The sequence below is a fragment of the Rhinopithecus bieti genome, unplaced genomic scaffold (assembly GCF_001698545.2).
Source record: "Rhinopithecus bieti isolate Rb0 unplaced genomic scaffold, ASM169854v2 scaffold_15769, whole genome shotgun sequence".
Lineage (NCBI taxonomy): Eukaryota > Metazoa > Chordata > Mammalia > Primates > Cercopithecidae > Rhinopithecus > Rhinopithecus bieti.
This window is the reverse complement of record NW_016809129.1, coordinates 2685677-2702637: the sequence shown is the minus strand read 5'-3', so window position 1 is coordinate 2702637 and position 16961 is coordinate 2685677. Positions and strand designations below refer to the sequence as shown.

The following is a 16961-nucleotide window of genomic DNA, read 5'->3' as shown; positions in this document are numbered from 1 at the left end:
AAAAAAAAAAAAAACAGTAAAAGAAGAGGGCAATGAGCAGAGCTGTGGGGATAACTTGAAATTAACCTGAAAGTGTTTCTCGAGAATAAAGCAGTGAAACAGAGCACTTGTTGGTTTTCCAATGGATAAGGTATGCTTTGAGGAACGCTTTCCACCAATACTATAGACTGCTTGAAAAAGTATAATTGTGCTACTCTTCTTTGTTTGAAATTTAGCCTAGTAAACTCAGATGGCATAGTATTGGTCTTAAGGCCCTTATAGTCTTAAACTGTATTTTTGTTTCCTCGTGGTAGACAGTACAAAACCTTGTATATATGGCGTGCTTACTAAATATTTCAACAAGAAGAAAATGAATTGGCAAAGCAAGTTAAGTACCTGAGGTGGATATCTTGATCTTTGCATTGTAGAGACTCCATCTTCACTCTGATGATCAAAACCTGCCAGTTAACTAGCCTATTGATAGCATGCCCTGCGTTGTACTCTGCTGGAAGGAAATGTCTCCAGAGTGAAATATTGCCATCACAGTGTCCTGCAGTGGACAGTGGATTTCCCCACATGTCTCTAGTTATTGCCCATTCTGCTCACAATGTCACTGCTGTAGGAATTGGGCTACTTACCCTGCTATTCTGGGTTGGATTTCTGTCCCACTCGTGCCTCATCTGCAAGTGAGAAATTTCTCAGTGCTTGAGGATAATGATTTGTTGACTAAACTGAACCTAAATTAAGTGCTGTGTGCATCACATGAAGTGCATTACTATTTGGGTTTTTTCAGGGTTTTAAAAAATATATTATTTTGGAATTGAAGTAAAAGAAAACCTAGTAGGGGAACAAATACATTGTTTCAAACTTATATAGTGCATTTTATATACATAAACATATTGTTAGTTAAAGCCTAGATTTTCAACCACATTTCTTTGTGCCCTAGCCAGCCTCAATCTGCACTGAACTCCAGCCACATCTGACTAATCCCGCTGATTCCACCAGGCTCAATTCAAATGGTAGCCACTTCCATAATGCCGTCTCTGCTCTTTTCCTTTCTAAGCAAGATCAATCCCTAATCGGTTTCCCCTTTGTATTTTGTTTATGGTTATGTGACTCTTCATGTTTATTTATTTGTATTTATAATATTACTAAGGCTGTGTCACCAGTGCCTACCACATATAGAATGAATAAAGATAGTTGTTATGCTACGAGATAGCTATTTTGAAAGAAAGCCAACCGTTTTTTACGAAATCTTTTTGTATCATAGGAATATCATTTGACTTATGAGTCAGCTACTTTTTTATTCTTGAAGAAATGGTTTAGATCAAGCTCATGCAGCATATGAAAATGAATATTGCACGATAAAGAATAAGTGATTAGCAATTTTTTTCCTATTTAAATTGAACTGTTCCTCTGTCAGTTTGACTCTATTGGAAAGAATGTGTTTTATCTACAGTAAAATAATTGGATCTCTTTAAATTGTGTGGTATTTTATGTATAGGGTATAATTTGGTTAACTTTCTAAAGTGGAGTGTGACCACACACACAAGAGTAGATTCTTAAACTTTTACTAATTTGCCTTTTGCTTCCTTCCCAATGGTATAATAAACTTCTATTTAACGCATGTAACAATAAAATATTACAAATTAGCATTCATTAGGGAGATTTTTTTTTTTAAGACAGGGTCTTGCTCTGTTGCCTAGGCTGGAGCATAATGGCACCATCATAGCTCACTGGAGCCTTGAACTCCTAAGCTTAAGGGATCCTCCCACCTCAGCTTCCTGAGCAATTGGGGCTACAAGGATGCACCGCCTCACCTGGCTAAGTTTTAATATTATTATTATTATATTATTATTATTATTATTATTATTATTATTGTAGAGACAGGGCCTTTCTTTATTGCTCAGGCTAGCCTCAAACTCCTGGCCTCAAGCAGTCCTCTCACTTCGGCTTCCCAAAGTGCTGGGTTACAGGCCATGTATATTTTTGAATGCCATATTATTGCTTTTAAATGACGAGAATATTTCTGATTATTGAAATGTTTCTGAGTTGGGGTCGCCCAGTTTTAAAAGTCAGTAAGACTTTTGTGACAATATTTTTATGCAAGTGACTCTGAGACTTTTCGAGTAAGTATTCTTTTAACCCACTAAAATATACCTGTGAGCATTTTTATTCTGTTATGTGGCTTTATTATAAGGGCTTTTTCCATGTATCATTCAACAGTAAACTTTAACCTTGGATCACATTATCAGTGTTCCTTATTCATTAAATTTTTTTTATAATTGTATGCAAGCCATTATACTTCACATTAAAGATGATGCAGAGAGCCCACTATTATTTAAAGCAAGGAAGTGACATAATTTACTTGTTTTTAAGAAATCTAATTCGACTAACATTCAAGTTCAGCTATTCTATGGTGAGGGCTCTATTAGATCCAGCTAACATGCCTTGGTATATAACCAGATAATTTATCCTTTTAAAGGGATAGGGGTTTTATTGTGCTGCTTATGGTTAGTTTGGTTTGGTTTTGTGGTTTTGATTCCTATTCTACAGAAAGAAGTTGAAGCTCAACTTGGAGGATAAACTCAATAGTGAAGAGTCTTGTTACAATGAGGTGGATTGGGATGCTGTTAAGAGAATCTATGTTGTACATGATAAATACATACTGTCTTAATTTTTCAGTTGAAAAATAAATTGTAAAAATAGCTGGGTGCGATGACTCATGCCTGTAATCCCAGCACTTTGGGAAGCCAAGGCAGGCGATCACTTGAGGCTAGGAGTTCAAGCCTAGACAACATGATAAAACCCGTCTCTACTAAAAATACACAAATTCGCTGGGCATGGTGGTGGTGCCTGTAATCCCATCTACTTGGGAGGCTGAGGCAGGAGAATCACTTGAACCTGGGAGTTAGAGGTTGCAATGAGCCCGAAATCACACCACTGTAATCCAGCCTGCCTGGGAAATAGAGTGAGACTCTGTCTAAAGAAAAAAAAAAAGGAAAGAAAAATAAATTGTAAAAATAAATATATATATATTTTTTTAAAAGAGAGTCTTGGAACCATATGTGCCAGCACAGTGGCTGAGATGTTATTAGCAGTCAATATCACTTAATTCTAGAATACTTGGCAGAAANAATATTATTATTATTATATTATTATTATTATTATTATTATTATTATTGTAGAGACAGGGCCTTTCTTTATTGCTCAGGCTAGCCTCAAACTCCTGGCCTCAAGCAGTCCTCTCACTTCGGCTTCCCAAAGTGCTGGGTTACAGGCCATGTATATTTTGAATGCCATATTATTGCTTTTAAATGACGAGAATATTTCTGATTATTGAAATGTTTCTGAGTTGGGGTCGCCCAGTTTTAAAAGTCAGTAAGACTTTTGTGACAATATTTTATGCAAGTGACTCTGAGACTTTTCGAGTAAGTATTCTTTTAACCCACTAAAATATACCTGTGAGCATTTTATTCTGTTATGTGGCTTTATTATAAGGGCTTTTCCATGTATCATTCAACAGTAAACTTTAACCTTGGATCACATTATCAGTGTTCCTTATTCATTAAATTTTTTTTATAATTGTATGCAAGCCATTATACTTCACATTAAAGATGATGCAGAGAGCCCACTATTATTTAAAGCAAGGAAGTGACATAATTTACTTGTTTTAAGAAATCTAATTCGACTAACATTCAAGTTCAGCTATTCTATGGTGAGGGCTCTATTAGATCCAGCTAACATGCCTTGGTATATAACCAGATAATTTATCCTTTTAAAGGGATAGGGGTTTTATTGTGCTGCTTATGGTTAGTTTGGTTTGGTTTTGTGGTTTTGATTCCTATTCTACAGAAAGAAGTTGAAGCTCAACTTGGAGGATAAACTCAATAGTGAAGAGTCTTGTTACAATGAGGTGGATTGGGATGCTGTTAAGAGAATCTATGTTGTACATGATAAATACATACTGTCTTAATTTTCAGTTGAAAATAAATTGTAAAATAGCTGGGTGCGATGACTCATGCCTGTAATCCCAGCACTTTGGGAAGCCAAGGCAGGCGATCACTTGAGGCTAGGAGTTCAAGCCTAGACAACATGATAAAACCCGTCTCTACTAAAATACACAAATTCGCTGGGCATGGTGGTGGTGCCTGTAATCCCATCTACTTGGGAGGCTGAGGCAGGAGAATCACTTGAACCTGGGAGTTAGAGGTTGCAATGAGCCCGAAATCACACCACTGTAATCCAGCCTGCCTGGGAAATAGAGTGAGACTCTGTCTAAAGAAAAAAAAAAAGGAAAGAAAATAAATTGTAAAATAAATATATATATATTTTTTTAAAAGAGAGTCTTGGAACCATATGTGCCAGCACAGTGGCTGAGATGTTATTAGCAGTCAATATCACTTAATTCTAGAATACTTGGCAGAAAATTACTTTGGCAAATTAGTGTGTACATTTTAAGAATCGTATTTCTGTTTTAACCATATAGTACTAGTTAATCTACCCTTTTTCTAAATGGTTAAGTTCAGAGTCACTCAAATGACTTACAGGTGAAAGAATTATCTAAATTATGTTAAGCACTTTTGCTTTTAATTTATCAAGTGATGTAAAATGTAACTGTGCCATGATACTTGGGATGGATGTGATAGGTACATTTTGTTTTTAACTAGCATCATTCTTACATTACTTTCAAAATTGCTTTAAACTCATTAAAAGGTGTTCATTTTGTAAATTCCGGTGGTTTTTGTTTTGTTTTGTTTTGTTTTGTGTGTGTGTGTGTGTGTTTTCTTTTTTGAGACAGAGTCTCAGTCTGTCATCCAGGCTGGAGTCAAGTGGCGCGATCTCGGCTCACTGCAGCCTCCGCATCCCGGTTCAAGCAATATGCATGCCTCAGCCTCCCTAGTAGCTAGGACTACAGGTGTGCACCACTGTACCTGGCAAATTTTTGTATTTTTAGTAGACACAGGGTTTCACCATTTTGACCAGAGTGGTCTCGAACTTCTGACCTCAGGTGATCCGCCTGCCTCAGCCTCCCAAAGTGCTAGAATTACAGGCATGAGCCACCCACACACACCCAGCCCATTTTGTAGATTCTTAATGTGTATGCTGGTTTTATTCAAGAGAGCTTTTAAGAAAGATAACTTCGAAATTATCAGTGAAAAACCAAATTCTAAAACGGGAGTTGATATGTGAGCCTTTTATGTTTTGAACATTTAATTTTTTTCCCCTAAATGTTCTTAATGTCTGTAATAATGGTTTTAGCTTTGTACTTACAGTGTTACATCATACTCATATTTTCTCACTGGGGTTTAAGTCATCTCCTCTAAGTCAAGCAAGATTTTTAGTTCCTGTTGGGTGCAACACATGCTTTACAATTGTTATTATTTGTATTTAAATTCTTTGATACCGGTAGTGGTAGAAATGTGAAGTAACATTTCTAAATCTGTTTTGGTGGTAATTTTGTCTGAACAGCTAAGAGTAGAAAATGATTGTGAAACTTCCAAGGATGAGAGGCATTGGGTTTAAAATTAAATCGGAATTGGGAAAGGTTTCATTGCTGTGCTTCAGATAGAAATGATCCTGGGGTGATGGTAGGCAGTGAGATGAGAGGAGGAGGGAAGAGGAGCAGTGAGGGAGGCAGCATGTGCATGGCACATCTGCTGTCAGTGGAAGAAGGAAAGGGCCTCTAAGGAAAGTATGGCTTTATTCTGTTCTAGTGTCGTTGAACAGAAGATGAAAGACAGAACTGAGAAGTCTCATTGGCTGTGGAAGAGTTGGAGAAAGGGGCAGCTGTTGAAAGGTTGGGATCTGAAAAGGAGAGCAGCTCAAGCCTTGGAGGCACTCCTATTTGGAGTATGACTTCTGGCAACTTTCTAAATGCTATGAGCCTCAGTTTATGTATTCATAAACTGCAAATAATAACACCTACCTCTGGCCGGGCGCGGTGGCTCAAGCCTGTAATCCCGGCACTTTGGGAGGCCGAGACGGGCGGATCACAAGGTCAGGAGATCGAGACCACCCTGGCTAATACGGTGAAACCCCGTCTCTACTAAAGAATACAAAAAAACTAGCCGGGCGAGGTGGCGGGCGCCTGTAGTCCCAGCTACTCGGAGGCTGAGGCAGGAGAATGGCATAAAACCTGGGAGGCGGAGCTTGCAGTGAGCTGAGATCCGGCCACCGCACTCCAGCCTGGGCGACAGAGCCAGACTCCGTCTCAAAAAAAAAAAAAAAAAAAAAAAAAAAATAACACCTACCTCAAATGGGCTCTGTGAGGATTGTCAAGGCCATTGTGTGGCAGCTGAATATGTGAGTAGCACTGAGTGAAATGTTTAAGTGGTAGCTGTTATGGTGGTAATCATACTATTTATTTATTTGTTCATACTATTTATTTATTTATTTATTCATACTATTTATTGCTGGAGGTGAGGATGAGTGAAGTTTTCACACCTTCTTTTCCCTTCTTTTCCCCCAACAAATTGAAAGTTACCCATTTTCTAAATGATGAGAGGAGAAAGAATAGAAAATAAAGGGTTAAGACCTTAAGGAGAATTTGTAGATGGTGGGTAAATGAAACATTGAGGTTTGAGCAGGATGTCTGGAAGCAGTTAGTTCTAAGTTAAAGGCAAATGGCATTTAGAACTGAATGTGGGGAAAGGAAATACGTACTTTTCATGTTTTACCCCACAAAAAAAATTACAGTCTTTGAGATTGCTAACTCAGTGGTTATTTCTTCACATAACCAAGATGCAAGAATTCAGTTTCAAGAAAGGCAGAGCACTTTTAATGTTTTTCTTTTGTTCTTAAAACATTGCCTTTAATTGTAGGCACAATATTCTGTGCCAGCATATTTTCAGTTTAAAAATAAATTGCAGAAACAGTCTTTGTAGCAGCCAGATTTCAACAGGACATTTTTCTCCTTTTTATTACAATGAAAATCAATTAAAATAGTTAGCTATGTAAAACATTAAGAAATTTTGTATTTATTTAATAATAATTTTTAAATTACTTGACTAGCGTAGGCTGAATTGATTTAATAACTAAATGGCTGCTACAAACATGTTTTTTAAACCTAATTAAGATTTGATTGTTTGAGTTGCAAAATTACAAGACACTGTATGATTTCTATTGATGAAAGCTCTTCAATTTTAAGACAAGCTGGAGAGTATAATTGTTTTATAGAGTAATGAAACTAAGGCCAACTTGAGAATGTAGTAAATTATAGTTAAAAATTATAGTACTCTTCTTGGTTTCACTAGAAGGATACTGAAAACACAAGTTAAAAGCACACATCTGAGATTTTGCTGCATAGTTTTCTTCATAGAGGAATACAATAACTTCCATAGTTTCCACACCTCTTCTGCCCCACTCAAGTCTAACATTATTGTGGAAATGTGGCAGCTTTTGTGGGTTGGGCCTTTATAAAAGTCCAAGTCATGATACTGGCTTTTGTTGCCAGGATCGGCAGAAGAATTGCCAAATGGCAGCTGCCAAACCAATATGCTGTTCTGTTTTTCTTAAACTAAATTAAATATTTTTCTCTTTCCCGTAAGGGAAATACATGATTCAGAGCAAATCATATAAATGGGTTGACATCTTAGTTTAGCAAGAAACAACTGAAATCTCTTCTGTGGGATTCTAAAATACATATTACTCATTTTGCACAGTAGATACATTTTCAACGATGTTACCATGGTTACACATATGAAACACTGCATAATACAGCTTGCTTTGCCTGACTGTAATGTATCACTCAGAAGAATAGTATTGGCTGTTATTGGCAATATGTTAATAGCAATTTCAATATTCTTTTTAAAAAGCAGAGTGGATTTTGGATTAAAAAGCAGAGTGGATTTTAACTGCTTTGTCACTGAAGTTACCCATGAAATAGAGATAAAAAAAAAAAAAACCCACCAAAAACACATACTCCCACAAGGAAGAACTGCATTAAGACAGGTAGTCAGTGTGTAGCCAAAACATTAAAACATATTACTGAAGGTAGAAACAAAATCTCTAAAGGTCTGAAGTTCAGGTTAAATCACCCTTTTACCTTCGCAAAGCAAGAAATTAGTAAAACCATTTTCCTTTTTTACCATATAAAACACAGAAATCTACTTTTGAATATACTAGCGCACATATTTTCTTTGGACCATATGTAAGTTGCTTTGTCTAAGAAAACAGAATATTTCTTAGCCAATAGCCTCTTCCTTCCTCTTTTTCCTTACTATTATAATATAACCTCATTTTATTCAGTTTCCTCTAGGTGGGCCACAGACAAAGTTGTGCATCTTGACTGGAGTTAGCTCGCTCACCATAGTAGTCCCACTTATTTTGCCATTGGTTGACTTGGACATGGAATCTCGTATCTCTGACTAGTGAGATTCTTGAGAAAGATGGCCAGGGAGATTTTGGGAAACTTAGCGGGCAAATCATCCAAGGTCAGGAGTTCGAGACCAGCCTGGCCAACATGGTGAAACCCCATCTCTACTAAAAATACAAAAATTAGCCGGGCGTGTTGGCAGGTGCCTGTAATCCCAGCTACTCAGGAGGCTGAGGCAGGTAAATTGCTTGAACCCAGGAGGGGGAGGTTGCAGTGAGCCAAGATCGTGCCATTGCACTCCCACCTGGGGAACAAGAGTGAGACTTTGTCAAAAAAAAAAACAAAACAAAACAAAAAAACCCAAAACCTTCTTTTTAACTCTAGACTTTGTGGTTCAGAGTATTGCTTTGTGATACAGCAGCCAGCTGGGGCTTGTGAGGTTGCCTAACTAAAAAGCATAGGGCAACCCAATAAAGGTGGCAGTGCTGCAGTATTAAGCAATCCCAAGTCATCATCTCTTTGAAATCATAAATATTATTTTAAAATCAGGAATAGTTCCTTTCCATACGTGATTTTAAAAATATATCTCATTTACTGCTTTGTTTTTTTTTTTTTCTGAGAGGAAGTCTCACTCTGTCGCCCAGGCTGGAGTGCAGTGGCATGATCTCGGCTCACTACAAGCTCCACCTCCCGGGTTCACACCATTCTCCTGCCTCAGCCTCCCAAGTAGCTGGGACTACGGGCACCCACCACCACGCCCGGCTAATTTTTTGTATTTTAATAGGGACGGGGTTTCACTGTGTTAGCCATGATGGTCTCGAACTCTTGACCTTGTGAGCCACCATGCCCGGCCTACTGCTTTGTTATATATATGTAACATTACTGGAATTTTTAAATGTTTAAATCTAGTACATTTAAGGCTGGGCACGGTGGCTCACACCTGTAATCTCAGCACTTTGGGAGGCTGAGGCAGGTGGATCACAAGGTCAGGAGTTCGAGACCAGCCTGACCATGATGGTGAAACCCCGTCTCTACTAAAAATACAAAAATTAGCCAGGCGTAGTGGTGGGGGCCTGTAATCCCAGCTACTCAGGAAGCTGAGGCAGGGAACTGCTTGAACCCGGGAGGCGGATGTTGCAGTTAGCCACTATCACACCACTGTACTCCAGCTAGGCAACAAAGCGAGACAAAAAAAAAAAATTAGTACATTTAGTACTGGATTCATTTCTATATAAATCAAATTCTGATTTTTAAATAACTTCTAATAAGGGTATTTTACCTGTAGGTATCAGATAAAAGATGTTTGCATTCAATGAAGTTCTGCATGATTTTGGTCTTATTAGATGACAGGAATTTTAATACCAAATTTCTTTTGTCAGTTAGTACTTAATTGCATTGAATAGTTTCTTTCCTTGTATAATTTGAAGTAATTCTCCATTAAGAATGAAATAGTCCCCTCACTTTTATGGACTTTTATTATTTTAACTGGAAATTTGAAACATCATATTAACAAACAAGTTTTTTTTCTAATAGCATATTTTAATTGGGGTTTATATTGAAATGTACACTTTATGTGTTTATTTTCATGAGAGAATGGGTGCATTGTTATGATGTTTTTTAAGGAATGCCATTGGCATCCTCCTTTATATGTCTCCTGAGGAGGGAAAACCATAGCAATGTAGACTCTACGAAAAGTATCTTCCTTTAATTACTCTGGAAAGGGAGACAAACACCAGCTTCCCCCATTTTCAGAGTGCTGTCATACAGTTTTAGTTATTTATATAAAAGAAACCTGTCACTTAAAGTTGATTTAAACCTGGTAAATTGCTCTTCCTTCCATCACTAGTTCATAGGAGCTGTGTGCTTTAGCTTTCTCTTTTTATCTAAGCTTCCAGAAAGCTCAGAACTAAGATGTCTGCTTAAAAGTTCAGCATAGCCCAGGTGTTCCAGTAGTTACCTACATAATTCATTATTTGGTTTATAAAATACAGAAGATTGGAAAAGGAATTAGTTAGACTAATGAATTTCTATTTTATCTCCAGTAGACATGTCATTTTAGTGTTATACAATTTGATGGAAATATATGTACCATTTTATATGCACACCGATTTAGTTGTCTTAAAATCCTTCACAACCAAATTATTATTAAGTGAAATAATAGTTTCATAGAAGCTTTAAAGTATCAGGCCTTTCATTTACTCTTCTGATTATAGTAAATGATTAAAACTTTGGTAATAAATAGGAAAAAGACGTAACGCCAAAGCATAAGCAAACTATGTTGCTATTTATCAATTCCTTGGTATCTTTTTTTTTTTTTTTTTAAAGTGGCAGGGGGGGCATTCATTCATTTTATACTGACCTTTAGAGCATAATCATCAAGTTGAGCTTGTAAATATGACCTGTTTTCTTTAGCCCTGAACGCTCTAGATTAACGGAGTCCTTAAAAAAATTTTTTTTTAATTTAAATTTAAATTTAACTTAAAAAAGAGAGAGAGAGAGAGACAAGGTCTTGCTCTGTTGCCCACGCTGGAGTGCAGTGGCAGTCATAGCTCACTGCAGCCTCAAACTCCTGGGCTCAAACATTCCTCCTGCTTCAGCCTCCCAAGTAGCTATTTTAAAAATTAGGTGGTTGTGGTGGTGTGCATCTGTAGTCCCAGCTACTTGAGAGACTGAGGTAAGAGGATTGCATGAACTTGGGAAGTTGAGGCTGCAGAGAGCTGTATTCACATCACTGCATTATGACCTGGGGGAGAGAGTGTTTAATCTTTAATACCATACTTTTTTGCCCAGACTTGAGTGCATTAGTGCTATCTCAGCTTACTGCAACCTCTGCCTCTTGAGGTCAAGCGATTCTCATGCTGCAGCCACCAGAGTAGCTGGGATTACAGGCGTGCGCCACTATGCCTGGCTAATTTCTGTATTTTTAGTAGAGACAGGGTTTTGCCATGTTGGCCAGGCTGGTCTCGAACTCCTGGCCTCAAGTGATCTACCCTCCTTGGCCTCCCAAAGTGCTGGGATTACAGGCATAATACTATACTTTTGAATGTACCTTTTCTATGTTTAGATATATTTAGATACACAAATATTTAACATTATACTGCAGTGGCCTATAGTATTCAATATAGTAACGTGTCATACCTGTTTTTATCCTAGGGGCAATAAGCTATACTATATAGCCTAGATTTATATATAAGTATATTTTCTATTTTTATAGTAGGCAGTACCAACTAGGTTTGTGTATATACACTTTATGATGTTCACACAACTAAAATCACCTAATATGTTTTAGAATGTGTCACCACAGTTGGGGTTGAGTATGATGAAACAAACAAAATGTATTACCATAGTTAAGTGACGTGACTGTATTTGGGTGGGCACGAAGTTAAACTTTTAATTTAAATAATTGACCAAATACTAATATAATGATGACATATACTCAACGTCCTGCAGTTCATAATAATTGTAAATAACATTTATCGAGTGCTTATTGTTTTCTACATCTCCATTATAAAGTAGGTTCCATGAAGGCAAGGATTTTTTTATGTTTTTCTCACTGCTTTATGATACATTTTCATTTACAAATTAGGCACAGTGGGCCAGGCATGCTGACTCATGCCTGTAATCCCAGCAGTTTGGGAAACCACAGTAGGAAGATCGCTTGAGCCCAGGAGTTTGAGGCCAGACTGGGCAACGTAGCAAGACCCCATCTCTGGTTTTTAAAAAATTAGGCACAGTAAAAGATTAACTATAATAAATAATAAAAGTGTAACAGCACGCCAGCATCACAAACTTTGTACTTTGGGTGTGTGTGTGGAGGGGTCATTATTAAGTAAAATAAGGGTTGTTTGAACACAAAAACTGCAGTACCTCAACAGTTAATCTGAGAACCAGGCCAACTACTGAGTAACTAATGGGGCAGGTAGGATCGACGGTTTAGAGACACTGGGCAAAGGGATGATTCACGTCATTGATGAGATAGAGCAGGATGGAGAGAGATTTCATCACACTACTCAGAGCAGCTCACAATTTAAAACTTATGAATTGTTTATTTCTGGGATTTTCTGTTTAATATTTTTGGACGGCAGTTGACTCGGGGTAACTGAAACCATAGAAAGCAAAACCACAGATAAGGGAGGACTACCGTATATAAATATATGTCTATATAGATGTTATATTTATGAAAATATTTGTGTGTATATATATGTATATGTTGACTAAATTAAGGAATAACCTGTGACATAGCTGTGTTTATTCAGTTGAGACACAGAGAGGTAAAGGAAGTTGCAAAAGATCACCTAGCTATTAGGTGGAGGAGCTGAGATTCAAACTTATGTAGTCTGATTTCAGAAACTGTGCTCTCAACTACTAGTGTTTTCTGCTACCTCTGTTGTGTTTAGAGAAATACAGGCACATGAATAGTAAATGTTGCTTTTCTTATTCAGTAGAGTCAGTTATTTTAAGGGTTATGATAGCCTAATGCAGGGCTTCCCACCCTTAGCATTGTTGATGTTTCTAGAGGTTTATTTGGACATGGAGGGCTCTGCTCTGCATTATAAAATGTTTAGCAGCACCCTGGCCTCTACGCAGTAGACACCAGTAACATTTCCCCAGTTGTGACATTCACAATGTTACCAGGGATTGCCAAATGCTCCCCTGGAGGCAAAATCACCCATTTGAGAACCACTTACCTAGACCTACACATTAAAACATCATCAAGGGTAGTCTGGAAGTAAGAGTAGGTAAACACTGGCATTGTATTTAGAAAAGTCTGGACTTCCTCCTAGGCCACAGTGACTACATAGACAAGGTGGGAATTAGTTTGTCCTGTGACCATAGGTATGTCTTATATCAAGACCTGAATTTGGCTGGGCGCAGAGGCTCATAACTGTAATCCCAGCACTTTGGGAGGCCAAGGCCAGTGGATCACCTGAGGACAGGAGTTTGAGACCAGCCTGACCAACATGGTAAAACCCTCTCTACTAAAACTACAAAATTTTTTTAGCCAGGCGTGGTGGTGCATGCCTATAATCCCAAATACTTGGGAGACTGAGGCAAGAGAATCACTTGAACCTGGGAGGCAGAACTTGAAGTGAGCTGAGATCGCGCCATTGCACTCAAGCCTGGGCAACAAGAGTGAAACCCGTCTCAAAAAAATAATAATAATAAGCTAAAATAAAGATGTGAATTTTATCCTTTTTATAAGGATTCTTCTAGAAATACAAATTTTTTAAAATACTTTATTTTCAGCTCTTATTTTTTTATTAAGCATAAAATATGGGAAGATTTTTTTTAAATGACACCTTGTTTCAGTGTCTGTTAAAATTCTAATGCATTTTTAATAGGATAGTGATACGGTAGTTTGTAATTTAGTAGTGCAATATATTTTGCAAAAATATAGCATGTGTGTCTCTAAAAATCACCTCATCGTGCAAAATCTGGAAACAAAAAAACGCAGGGCTTGGGGGGAAAATGGATTTAGGAGCACACCACTCAAAAACTTCATTAGCGACACATATAGGAACCGAATAAAAATGGTAGCGTCATAAATATGACATTTGGCCTTGAAAAAGACCCACAGTTTGCTTGTGAAAGTAACTGGGTGTTGAAAGGGTTTCAGCACGTGAATTATTGGGAAGTTTTGGGGGGAAGGTTATCTGAAATTGAGTTGAAAGCTGTAGGCCCGGTGCAGTGGCTCACACCTGTAATCCCAGCACTTTGGGAAGACAAGGCTGAGGGATCACTTGAAGCCAGGAGTTCAGGACTAGCCTGGCCAACATGGCAAAGCCCCATCTCTACTAAAACTGGAAAAAATTAGCCAGGCACAGTGGCACATACTTGTAACCCAGCTAACTTGGGAGGCTGAGGCAGGAGGATCGTTTGAACCCAGGAGGCGTAGGTTGCAGTGATCTGAGATTGCTCCACTTCACTGCAACCTGGGCAACAGAGCAAAACTTTGTCTCAAAAAAAAAAAAGAAAAGAAAAAAAAGTTGTATCACCAGATATGGATAAGTGTGTTTCATAAAACAGGCAATGAACTGAAGTAGCTGCTACATGTTTGAGGTGTGTGCAGATACACATTTTGTGTATTCCTGTGTGGCTGGGTTTTGTCAGGTGCAGTTTTTTGCATCTATCTAGAGTCTCTTACAGGTAAAATCATGCATAAGCAAGTGCCAAGTCGTGTTATGCTCAAATTGTTCCTTTAACATACAAATCATGTTGAAACAGTTCCAGCAAGCATTGTAGCAGAACTGATGATTCTCTTGATCTGGATTTTGAGGCCCATCAAAACAACAACAACAACAACAACTTGTGAAATGTGGAAAAGAATGGCAGATCTAAGATGAAAACATACAATTTGTAATAATACAGGGGACAAGCTTTGGTAGAATTGAGAAAAGGCTAGAATCATTGTCTTCCCTTCCCTGCCCTTCCTGTGGTCCTGAGCAGTCACTCCTCTGTTGTGCCAAGGACAATGGTCAGGACCTAACAGTGAGCCAGCTACCTCCCAGGGTGTCAAGTGCTGTATCTATTAAAATTTTTCTAAATATTAGCAGATGGCTCTATGTGTTTCTTAGACCACTTGAATTAAGGAATAATAGAAACACTATGTTTCATTAATGATTCTACTTTTACAATAGTCAATACAGAATTTTTTTTTTTTTTTTTTTTTTTTTTTTTGGTTTTAGTGCATGTTTATTTCATGATGATTTGGGATGTGGAATCCATAAGCCTTGGTGACTGAGGCTGTTATTCTACACAGAGGTAGAATGTTGTAAAACATGGAATTTTATACAATAATGGGGTTGAATTGGAACCAAGAGCAGGGTGGGAGCTTACATTGCTTGATTAATGCTTTGCTTAGTAGGTGCAAGAATTACCAATTTCCAAGAATTTTATAAAATAGGAGAAAGGAAGTTATGTGGAATAAACATCAACTACCATAACAGCGTACTACAAGCAAAAGGCTAACAAAGCAGAGTCTGATCTAATGCAGTTTACACTGTCTCGTATTAAATCATTCCCAGCTTCTGCCCCAGTCACTCGTGCTGAACCTTATGGCTTGACCTTCTCCTTTTATGATTTATTTTCACGGTTATAACTTGTTGCTAGAAACATCTCACAAGAGAGTGTAGTTAATCATTTCTCAATTTCCCAGCAGAGATGCTCAGAGCAACTCAGCATTGGGGAAATTAGCTGTTCATTCATTTCTTTTTTTTTTTTTTTTCCTATGACCAGGGTATATTTTGTATTGTTTTATTTTTTTTTTTTTTTTTTTTTTTTATACTTTAGTTCAGGGTACATGTGCTATAGTGCAGGTTGTTATATGTTACTTACGCTGTTGGTGTGCTGCGCCACCAACTCGTCAGCAGCACCCATCAATTCATCATTTATATCATGCAATACGGAATTTTTAAAAAACTTTATCTATATCTTTATATTAATACAGTTTCAATTTTATTTAATGGATTAAGTTTCAGGGTATTGAGTTACTCAAAAAAATATGAAAATTAGGATTTGGAAAAAGAACTTAAGCATATGAAATTTACCTGGAAGTTTGCAGGTTGTGGTTATAGACTTCTCACCATACAGAGCATATGTACTAATATTTTAAGATTAACAAAAAAAAACTAATATTCAATACAGACCTTACAAGGTAAGTTTTCTAATGTCAGGCATGTCAATGATAGGTCTCTGTTACAGATTACTTTATGGTATATGACCTAATGAAAATTATTATAGACTATTTAATGTATCAATGTATACTGCATATTATTTCGAGCATCTAATATTTTTGGCTTAAATACATAGGGGTTTTTTTCCTTCTTTCATTCAAGAACAGTTGAAGACCTTATCACTCAACCTAGAAAGAATACTGTTTCTTAGGCAAACATCTTATTCTCCAAAAGTAGTCATAACTTAATTCAAAGCCATTTTTTTCAGTAAACATAACAGATGTTTCTTTGTTTTTGTTGTTGTTTCCACGTTTCATTTACTTCAGATTTTTGCTTCTCCTTCAGATTTCATTTTTTTCCTACAACATACCCTCCTCAAGTGTCAAAAAATTAATCTCATTACATTGTCTATATAAAGGTTGTTTTGTAAAACAGAAACACTGTAAAGTATTCCTGTTTCAGAACCTTCTATTTTTTTAAGGTACTGGTGCCCATATAGTAGTACTGTTAGGTTTTCTTTCCATTTATGAATTTGGCATTAGTACTCTGTAATGCACCATTTTGGACCATAAAACAGTGGAGGTAGGTAGACACTCATACTTATTTTTCATGACCCACCTATGAAGTATAAAATACAGTAATCTTTGTATTTTACAATGCAATGTAAAGAGCCAAACAGCCAAATCAACTTACTTTTTTGAGGGGAGGCGGGTAGCGGGGAGACAGAGTCTCTCTGTTGCCCAGACTGGAGTGCAATGGCACAATCTCAGCTCGCTGCAACCTCCATCACCCAGGTTCAAGCAATTCTCCTGCCTCAGCCTCCTGAGTAGTTGGGACTACAGGCACACGCCACCACACCCGGCTAATTTTTGTGTTTTTAATAGAGATGGGGTTTCACCATGTTGGTCAGGCTGGTCTTGAACGCCTGACCTCAAGTGATCCACCTTCCTTGGCGCTCCAAAGTGTTGGGATTACAGGTGTGAGCCACGGTA

At 37.5% G+C, this 16961-nt stretch overlaps 1 protein-coding gene across 6 annotated transcripts in view; it reads left to right on the top strand.

Annotated features, from left to right (window-relative positions):
- PLEKHA5 (pleckstrin homology domain containing A5) overlaps window positions 1–16961 on the top strand; it is a 230555-nt gene that overhangs the window by 113093 nt on the left and 100501 nt on the right. The window lies entirely within an intron of this gene.